Raw genomic sequence first — 11,257 nt, 5'->3', positions numbered from 1 at the left:
TATCAGCTCTTGATACTGGTAATGGCTCAAAAGGGCCACCACTTACGGGCTATTCATGCCCGTGCCACCTTTCGGGTGGCTTAATCTTCATCAATCAATCAATCGGGCGGGGGGGACTGAAGTGCACTATACCTACCCCTGAGGACACTTGGCTGTGACTTTGGTTAGAAAAGTTCCTGCAGCAGGCGCCGGATCAACCCCCAGCGGAAGTGGAGCAAGTCCAGTCCAGGGAACGCGTGTTCGATCCCATTGAACTGCTTCGGCATTTTGCTTGTTGCTTTCTGCCATGTTCCAGTTATGATGCACTTGAAGTGAACCCGAGACTATATGCATGGGAATGTTTATATGCATAAGCCTCTGAATGTATACCCACCCATACGTACTCACACTCACCCAAACATACCAAAACAATGACCTCCAAAACACACTTAAAAGGACACATAACAGGAGTCACAAAAGCTAATCTGTGTAAACAAAGCTACGGAATAATGTCTTCCTTACCAGCGCCATCTGGTGGGCGGAGGCGGACCACCGCCGCCAGTCACAGTAATTACTGACGAAAAAAATTGGAATTGACTCTCCTGCCTTGTTAATATTAATAGTTGTGAGACCTAGATCAAAGTTCACACACACACACACACACACACACACGCACACGCACACGCACACACACACACACACACACACACACACACACACACACATACACACACACAGCCCAGTAGGCTCAGGAATCTGTACACCTGTTGATTGACGGTTAAGAGGCGGGACCAAAGAGCCAAAGCTCAACCCTCGCAAGCACAAATAGGTGAGTACACACACACACGCGCGTACTAAGTACGTACTCTAGAGGTGGTCAGACAAAAATGGATGCTCGAACTTAACTCCACCTAAATGCAAAGTTATGAGAAAACGCAGAATGAGAAGACCAGTACAGTAATATAGCATGAAGTGAAAATAAGAGTAATGCAACAAGAAACGAGATATAGCTGGAAATGCAACAAACTCCAAATCTGCCGCCAGAAAACACATTATCAGAACATCAGTAACATACACACGGGCTATGGTGAGCCCGTAACTTACCTGGCATAGGAGCGGGGCAAGTAGCACGGGCTATGGTGAGCCCGTATTGGACTTACCTGGCACAGGAGCGGGGCACCCAGCAACGGAGCCTTCCGGGGCCCCTATTTATGACATGTGAAATACTCCGGATGATATGGGGTGGAGTGGGTGAGTATGAGTGAATATGGGGTGGAGTGGGTGAGTATGAGTGAATATGGGGTGGAGTGGGCGAGTATGAGTGAATATGGGGTGGAGTGGGTGAGTATGAGTGAATATGGGGTGAGTATGAGTGAATATGGGGTGGAGTGGGTGAGTATGAGTGAATATGGGGTGAGTATGAGTGAATATGGGGTGGAGTGGGTGAGTATGAGTGAAAATGGGGTGAGTATGAGTGAATATGGGGTGGAGTGGGTGAGTATGAGTGAATATGGGGTGGAGTGGGTGAGTGTGAGTGAATATGCAGGTGGAATGGGCGGGTATGTACACTCAAAGACTGGTATCTTGAAGAACATTATGCAGTCTTGCTCCCTGAGTGAACCGTAGACTGTTTCTAAATGATTCTCGGCACACAGCAGAGGCGGGACCAAAGAACCAAAGCTCAACCCCCGCAAGCACAACTAGGTGAGTACAGAAGGACATCTTAAACCCTCCCCCCCCAGTTACCCCCTCTGTAAACAATAAAAATGAACTCTTTGCCTAGCTAGGAACATTCGAATCTAAGCAACCTTCCTATAGCCTATGGAGCCAGGTGTTAGAATAATGTTGATATTCGGGGTTTCTATTTAGGGTTTTCTCGAATGCGTTAAAAATACGATGCACCAGGTAATTCTAACGTTAAACAACGTTATAAGCAAATTCAAATTCAAAATTCAAATTTTTGAATTTGAATTCGAGCGCCAAACAACGTTACAAGCAAATTCAAATTCAAAATTCAAATTATTATTCGGGTAAAAGTACGGTACATAGAAGATAAGTTACAAACATAAAATAGTAAGCGTAGACTGATCTATTATTATATAATGTTCACAAAATACCTTCATCAATCAAAATAAACTGAAACTAAATTTTAGCCTCGTACAACTTGAAACAAAACATATAGTGAATATAAAAGAAATATTTACCTTTTCATTTCTCTTTCGCTATGATAGATAAATGTATTTTTATTTTTTTTTAGATTGGAACCGTTCGCATAGGTAGGATGAGCTGCTAATCCGTCTCATTGCATTCACCTCAGCCTGTCGTATGTGAACAACGAAGCGCATATAAAAACGATTTTGGTCAGAAACCAACCCCCAAAAAATTGTATGTAGGGTTAAACATATCGCAATTTTTCCTTCGTTTTAAAACGAAATAACTCGCTGTTGATAAATGAATGCATTTGCAATACGTTCGTCAATAAATGAAATACAAATAATGGGATACATGAGCAATAAAGGGATGAAGGTATGATACAAATAATGGGGGCAGTGATGTGGGATCGAACTTGCGTTCAGGGACACAATAGATAGATATGTATCTCGGTGAACCACAAATGTTTTGGACAAGTTCTCACGCAAGACGCAATGACAGACAAACTGCTTCAATTATCGCGTCAAATTTACAAAAATCCTGATTAGGCTTTAGTGTCAGCCTCAGGGACCTCCCCTAGTGGCTTCAGCTGAATCCCAGGTTACAATGCTTTTGACCATGATATGGTGAAGTGGTCTAGGGCATGTGCTTGGGAATACCAAATGTCCCGGTTCGAATCCTCATTATTCCTACTGATTTTCTCATTGATACACTACGTTATTGTGATATTATTCTGCATGATAATTATTATTATGCGTCAAGGTGGCAGTAGGAGGCAAGGGAGAGAGAGACATGCGCAGTTCTGCGGGCTCACCATAGCCCGTGCTGCTTGGAACTTTTTGTTCCAAGTAGCAAATCTTAAACAACAACAACAGCAGCTTGGTGTAAGTTTAGATGCGTTGTTACAGTGGATGTGACGCCGTGATGGACCTTCGACAAAGTTTGGGGGAAAAAGAGCAAATTCGTCAACATACAAAAAAGTGTACGATACGTCACCTGTGGTTTCCCAAGGAGCGTTGTACGAAGCGTTTATGGACGCTGCTTCTAGCTGGGTTGGTGGGGTTAAGCTCAAGCTCCTGGGTCCGCCTCTGAAGCTTCTGAATAGTTGTTATAGGGGGTCTTTCTTCCGTATCACTTCTCCATTTCTCCTCCTCAAAGATACTGAGAAAGTTCTTTTTTATGTATCTCTAACTCATCTATGTATCACCCTCCAGGAGATACTATGTGTTGGAGATGATATTCACTATCTTCTTGCTGTCTGTTCATTGTTCTCTCTCTAATGACTTATACTTTATTCGGACAAGTGGCTTGCTTTGTTCTTCAGTTCACTTCTTCAACACCTAGGGTGATATCCTGCCATATCTCATTCTTTGATATGTCCAGCTTTATCAGTAACCTTATTATCCCCTTCTTTCTTATTTAAATATGTGCTATCACTCCCTGATTTGAACTTCTTTCCATCTTGGTTCTGGAGACTTCCTTGAAATGTTGGCAAAGTTTCTTGAAAATTTTCTTGTCATGTGCGTATATGTGTGAATTCTTCTATATGTGAGCGACTAATGTTCCACAGTCACATCCATATCGATTTGATCTGCAATTTTCTCTTCAGATTGTCTGATAAAAAATGAATTCTATATGTAAGCACATAGGAATGCGCGCGCGTGTGTGTGTACTCACCTATTTGTGCTTGCGGGGGTTGAGCTTTGGCTCTTTGGTCCCGCCTCTCAACTGTCAATCAACTGGTGTACAGGTTCCTGAGCCTATTGGGTTCTATCATATCTACATTTAAAACTGTGTATGGAGTCAGCCTCCACCACGTCACTGCCTAATGCATTCCACCTGTTAACTACTCTGACACTGAAAAAGTTCCTTCTAACGTCTCTGTGGCTCATGTGGGTACTCAGTTTCCACCTGTGTCCCCTTGTTCGTGTGTGTGTGTGTGTACTCACCTAATTGTACTCACCTAATTGTGCTTGCGGGGGTTGAGCTCTGGCTCTTTGGTCCCGCCTCTCAACCGTCAATCAACTGGTGTACAGATTCCTGAGCCTATTGGGCTCTATCATATCTACATTTGAAACTGTGAATGGAGTCAGCCTCCACCACATCACTTCCTAATGCATTCCATTTGCTAACTACTCTGACACTGAAAAAGTTCTTTCTAACGTCTCTGTGGCTCATTTGGGTACTCAGCTTCCACCTGTGTCCCCTTGTTCGCGTCCCACCAGTGTTGAAAAGTTCATCCTTGTTTACCCGGTCGATTCCCCTGAGGATTTTGTAGGTTGTGATCATGTCCCCCCTTACTCTTCTGTCTTCCAGTGTCGTGAGGTGCATTTCCCTCAGCCTTTCCTCATAACTCATGCCTCTTAGTTCTGGGACTAGTCTAGTAGCATACCTTTGGACTTTTTCCAGCTTCGTCTTGTGCTTGACAAGGTACGGGCTCCATGCTGGGGCCGCATACTCCAGGATTGGTCTTACATATGTGGTGTACAAGATTCTGAATGATTCCTTACACAGGTTCCTGAACGCCGTTCTGATGTTAGCCAGCCTCGCATATGCCGCAGACGTTATTCTCTTTATGTGGGCTTCAGGAGACAGGTTTGGTGTGATATCAACTCCTAGATCTTTCTCTCTGTCTGTTTCATTAAGTACTTCATCTCCTATTCTGTATCCTGTGCCTGGCCTCCTGTTTCCACTGCCTAGTTTCATTACTTTGCATTTACTCGGGTTGAACTTCAACAGCCATTTGTTGGACCATTCACTCAGTCTATCCAGGTCATCTTGTAGCCTCCTACTATCATCCTCTGTTTCAATCCTCCTCATAATTTTTGCATCGTCGGCAAACATTGAGAGGAACGAATCTATACCCTCTGGGAGATCATTTACATATACCAGAAACAGTATAGGATCCAAGGACTGACCCCTGCGGGACTCCACTTGTGACGTCTCGCCAATCTGAGACCTCACCCCTCACACAGACTCGTTGTCTCCTGTTGCTTAGGTATTCCTCTATCCACCGGAGTACCTTCCCTCTCACTCCAGCCTGCATCTCCAACTTTCGCACTAGCCTCTTGTGTGGCACTGTATCAAAGGCTTTCTGACAATCCAAAAATATGCAGTCTGCCCACCCTTCTCTTTCTTGCCTTATTTTTGTTGCCTGGTCGTAGAATTCAAGTAACCCTGTGAGGCAGGACCTGCCATCCCTGAACCCATGTTGATGCTGTGTTACAAAGTTCCTTCGCTCCAGATGCTCCACTAGTTTTTTTCGCACAATCTTCTCCATCAGCTTGCATGGTATGCAGGTTAGGGACACTGGCCTGTAGTTCAGTGCCTCCTGTCTATCCCCTTTCTTGTATATCGGGACTACGTTAGCTGCTTTCCAAGTATCTGGCAGTTCCCCTGTTGCCAGTGATTTGTTATACACTATGGAGAGTGGTAGGCTCAGTTCTCTTGCTCCTTCCTTTAGAACCCAAGGGGAGATTCCAGATTGTGTGTGTGTGTGTGTGTGTGTGTGTGTGTGTGTGTGTGTGTGTGTGTGTGTGTGTGTGTGTGTGTGTGTGTGTGTGTGTGTGTGTGTGTGTGTGTGTGTGTGTACTTATCTAGTTGTACTTACTCGTTTTAACTTATGTATATTTAAAACTGCGTTGCATTGTCTTCGACAACTTCCTCATATAGTCCCATTTCTCTTATTAACAACTCAGACTGAAACAGTTATTTTTAATCTATCTGTGACTCGTCTGTATTTCCAGTTTCCAACTATGTTCTTCTGTTCTACTGTTCTTAAATTTGAACATCGTTTTATATCTACTTTGTCAATCAATTTTTCCCATTATGGCTAAAGTATAATAGGTAGAATTATTTTGGCGTGATCAGTGCCAAAAAATGTTTTACGATATGGCAAATTAAATAATAATTCAGAGGCGAGTCATAATGGTACCACGAGATATATCGTGGAAGGTGAGTTTAGTCCTCTATCATGCCACACTCTTTTCTCTAATGTCAATCGCGACCCAAACATGCTGGGCACGTACCCAACAGCAGTTACTGAGAAAAACGCAGCGTGTTATAGATGATGACATCAAGTGTCTTTGAGACCCGGAGTCGAGCTATACAAGAGGTTCCAGTTGTCACAGGTCACACACACACACCGCCTCCTTAGGCACTTACCGGGGGTGAGGGGCAGTACCAGAGTGGCACAGTGCCACTGACGCCTCCAGGAGATTGGCCCTTAGTGTGCCATTCATGAGCCGGACAGTCGACCTTCTCTACACGGTGAATTGGCGCCAAATGAAGTCGTTGTCACGGTTTGTCAAAACTTTATTTTTTACAGTTTTATCCTCCTGTGGAAGAGGATAAGGAAGGATAGGATAGGGGATAAGGATTGAGGAAGAGGATTTACCCTTATCCTCCCATAGCCCGTGCTACATGGACACTTCGTTCTGAGTAGATAAATCTAAAACAACAACGTTTCGATCTTGAGTTGGGGTGTGGTGGGGGGGGGGGGTGAGGAGACTCTTGGAGAGGAAGAGTACCTTATCTTGAGATGGTTATCTTGAGATGATTTCGGGGCTTTTAGTGTCCCCGCGGCCCGGTCCTCGACCAGGCCTCCACCCCCAGGAAGCAGCCCGTGACAGCTGACTAACACCCAGGTACCTATTTTACTGCTAGGTAACAGGGGCATAGGGTGAAAGAAACTCTGCCCATTGTTTCTCGCCGGCGCCCGGGATCGAAGCCGGGACCACAGGATCACAAGTCCAGTGTGCTGTCCGCTCGGCCGACCGGCTTCCAAATACCTTTAGAAGAGTATTGGTATCTTTCCACCAAATAGTTACTGTAAGTAATTTCATTTAACTATATACAACCATTAATGAATAGTTATTCACTTGCACAAAAAATAAGGTTGTTAATGGACTATCATTGAAATTTGAGATTTTTTTTGAGATCTTAACATGTTCACGTAAGGTATAAAATAAGTTTTATATAAAATAAGATGTATAAATATAATATATAATATATATTTATATAAATATAAAATAAGAGGTATAAATATAATATATATTTATATTATAAAATATAATATAATTATAATATATATTTATATAAATATAAATATATAATAAGAGGTATAAAATATTTAAGTTTGCCCTGAACATCAAAGTCCTCTTAACTAATTCCAAAGTTCTATACAAATTTTGCCCATGGAAATATAAACTAATATTGTGTGAACTTTTTAACAGTTGAGAATACACTTGACGGGTTAAGTTATATGGTAAAGGGCCCACCTGGAGGCTTTTTTAATTAGCCTGGCGTCTTGTAAATCAGTTTGGGCAGGTGGGAGGAGTAGGGGGGGGGGGGAGAGCTTGGAAGAAAGGTGTGGTGTGTGGTGAAAGTGTAGTGTGGTGTATGGTGTATGATGGTGTTCGATTCCCGATGGTTCAAGTGGTTCGGTACCAACATATCTCAGTATTAAGTCTGTCCTCGTATCCCAGCTCTTATAGTCTCTCTCATATCCCTAAATGTTCAATAAAGTAACCCATTATACTTGTAAACAGATAAATAAAAGTCCAACACAGGGGTCACAAATACAGGTAAATAAAAGTCCAACACAGGGGTCACAAATACAGGTAAATAAAAGTCCAACACAGGGGTCACAAATACAGGTAAATAAAAGTCCAACACAGGGGTCACAAATACAGGGATCTGACGTAACAAAAACAAGTGATAAAGCAAGCAAACAAAAGCAATAATCAACAAGAATAGGAGTGGAGGATAACCAGTAAGAATAGGGACGATAAGACTAGCGGAGACAGGAAGGTGAAAACTCCATTCTTCAAATCACAACTAAGAACATCCACTTCATCCCCCGCCACCACAACCAATCTCCCCCAACACCCCCCAATCTCCCCCAACACCCCCAATCTCCCCCCCCCCCCATTCACCTATTCATTATTTCCCCGCCAATCCTCTCACTCCATCCTTTTCCCCCGCCATCCCAGCATGGACAAATCCACTGGCGGAATAACCGAATCAAGGTGAGTAGAGGAATTGATTGGCAATATCAGGAGTAAGATTGGTTTAATCAAGACGGGTGTTTTCAGGTGAGGAATATTCCCATTTCTTCCCTGCCAGCGCCCTTGACCGTCTATGTCAACCTTATGCTGTAACTATGTTCAGAGAGGCGAGGAGGGGCTAAGATACAGCAATGGAGCCTAACTGTACCGGGGTTACAGATAGGATTCAAGCATTAGAACAGAAGGAATGCGAAAGGATGAGGAGGAGGCTATGCAAATTTAGGGTTACAGAATCAGGTGCTGTTTCATATTTAGGTAGACGAGGAGTCACAATAACGTGGCTGAAATATGTTGACCAGACCACATACTAGAAAGTGAAAGGACGACGACGTTTCGGTCCGTCCTGGACCATTCTCAAGTCGGAAGTGAAGGGACGACGAAATGTCGTCGTCCCTTCACTTTCTAGTGTATGGTTTGGTCAACTTATTTAGGGTTTTGTGATATTGTAACCGTCGAAAATTTTGGATTAGAGAAAGAGAAGTTTTTAAAATTTTCGGTTTTAGGAAAAGTCAGTTTGCGGTTTAAGAAAGACGTCCCCTCCCTATAGTGTTAAATTTTGTTCTCTACCGTCAAGCCTCTCTCTCTATCCTTCCATTTCCAAAAAAAAAACCTTTCTCATTCGCCCTCCCGCCCCTACTACCTCTATCCCACCACCACCACCCTCCCCCCCACCACCACTACCACAGTCCCCACCACCACCACCTTCCCCACTACCACAGTCCCCACCACCACCTCCACCACCACCACCCCCACCACCACCCCTACCACCCCCACCCCCACCACCCCCACCACCCCCACCACCCACACCACCCACACCACCCCCACCCCCACCACCACCACCACCACCACCCCCACCACCACCACCACCACCACCCCCACCACCACCACCACCACCACCCCCACCACCACCACCCCCACCACCACCACCCCCACCACCACCACCACCACCACCACCACCACCACCCCCACCACCACCACCCCCACCACCACCACCACCCCCACCACCACCACCCCCACCACCACCACCACCCCCACCACCACCACCCCCACCACCCCCACCACCACCACCCCCACCACCACCACCCCCACCACCACCACCACCACCACCACCCCCACCACCACCACCACCACCACCACCTTGCATCACCCCAGCACGTGTTCCCGCGCCATCACATACCAGCGCCTCAAAGCACCACTTATCAGGATTACCATATACGGCTCGTCTAACCCCACACTCCCCCCTCCTCCTTCCCCCCCTTCTACCATCTATACAGCCTCCTCCACTACCACCTCCTTGGCTGTAGTGGTGGTGGTGGTGGTGGTAGTACTAATAGCGGTGATATTAGTAGTGGTACCCCTAGTGACACTGGTGGTGATTGTGGTTGTGACAATAGTGGTGGCCTTATTATATGTTATATACTTATTATGCCCAGACCTACTGAACTTTGTAAATAATTTATTTATGTATTGCATAATTTTTTAAGCGACGTAAATACACAATCCTCTTCGTATAAGCACAGAATTCATCGTGACCTCCTCCGGGTTCGATCCCCGGCGGAGGCGGAAACATATGGGGCATAGTTTCTTTCGCCCTGATCCCCCTGTTCACCTAGCAGTAAATAGGTACCTGGGAGTTAAACAGCTGCTACGGGCTGCAGCTTCCTGGGGGTGTGTAAAAAAAAAAAGAGACCTGGTCGAGGACCGGGCCGCGGGGACGCTAAGCCTCGAAATCATCTCAAGATAACCTACAACTCTCCCCCCCCCCCTCCTCACGTCAAGAACAGCCTCCCCCCCCCCCCTCCTCCTCACCCTTCACGAGATAGCCAAAGAATCCTCTGCGTAGGCTGGACAAAAAAAGATATTTTTTTCTGGGAAAGCACACAGCCGGTGTGACTATCCAGGGCTTAGAAGAGTGCGAAAAGTATCTCTTGTCTTAAGATAACGTCTTTCACTGCTCTGGTAAATCTCTCATCTTGATATCGTAAATGCACCTTGATATCTTGCCCCTTTGTTGATATCTGTGTCACAGATGTCGCTATATTACAATAATAATAATTTGTATTTGAATACATTTATACATTGGATATATGATACAGTGTATTTACCTAGTTGTATTCACTTAGTTGTGCTTGCGGGGGCTGAGCTCTGGCTCTTTCGGCCCGCCTCTCAACTGTCAATCAACTTGTTTTTCACACACACACACACACACACACACACACACACACACACACACACACACACACACACACACACACACACACACACACAGGAAGCAGCCCGTAGCAGCTGTCTGACTCCCAGGTACCTATTTATTGCTAGGTAACAAATAGGTCCATAACAACTAACTAGGTGCATCAGGGTGAAAGAAACTCTGCCCATTTGTTTCCGCCATCGCCGAGATCGATCCCCGGGCCATAGGACTACGAATCCAGAGCGCTGACTACTCAGCCGCCGGCCTCGTGTATATATTATATCAAAGCAACAGCTGGCCTGTATAATGTACAATGCTGGCTAGCTAGCAAGCATTGTACATCATATATAACGAGAGATTTCTCCGAGGGGCCAATCACTTGGGCTGGACGGTAGAGCGACGGTCTCGCTTCATGCAGGTCGGCGTTCAATCCCCCAACCGTCCTCAAAGTGGTTGGGGGGCACCATTCCTTTCCTCTCGTCCCATCCCAAATCCTTATCCTGATGTTGTTGTTGTTATAGATTCAGCTGCTGGGAACAAAAAGTTCCAAGTAGCACGGGCTATGGTGATCCCGTGAGCCCTTTACAAGTTACCCGTCTTGGCGGTGTGGTTCCTTGAGTGGCTGTTCAACTATTTGCCAAGCTCCAGGGGCCAGATTCACGAAAGCACTTACGCAAGCACTTACGAACGTGTACATCTTTCCTCAATCTTTGACGGCTTTGGTTACATTTATTAAACAGTTTACAAACATGAAAACTTGCCAATCAACTGTTGTTATTGTTACAAACAGCCTCCTGGTGCTTCGGAGCTCATTAACTGTTTAATAATTGTAAACAAAGCCGCCAAAGATTGAGAAAAGATGTACAGG

This window comes from Procambarus clarkii, chromosome 80, assembly GCF_040958095.1.
Source record: "Procambarus clarkii isolate CNS0578487 chromosome 80, FALCON_Pclarkii_2.0, whole genome shotgun sequence".
Classification (NCBI taxonomy): domain Eukaryota; kingdom Metazoa; phylum Arthropoda; class Malacostraca; order Decapoda; family Cambaridae; genus Procambarus; species Procambarus clarkii.
This window is presented reverse-complemented; position numbering follows the sequence as displayed.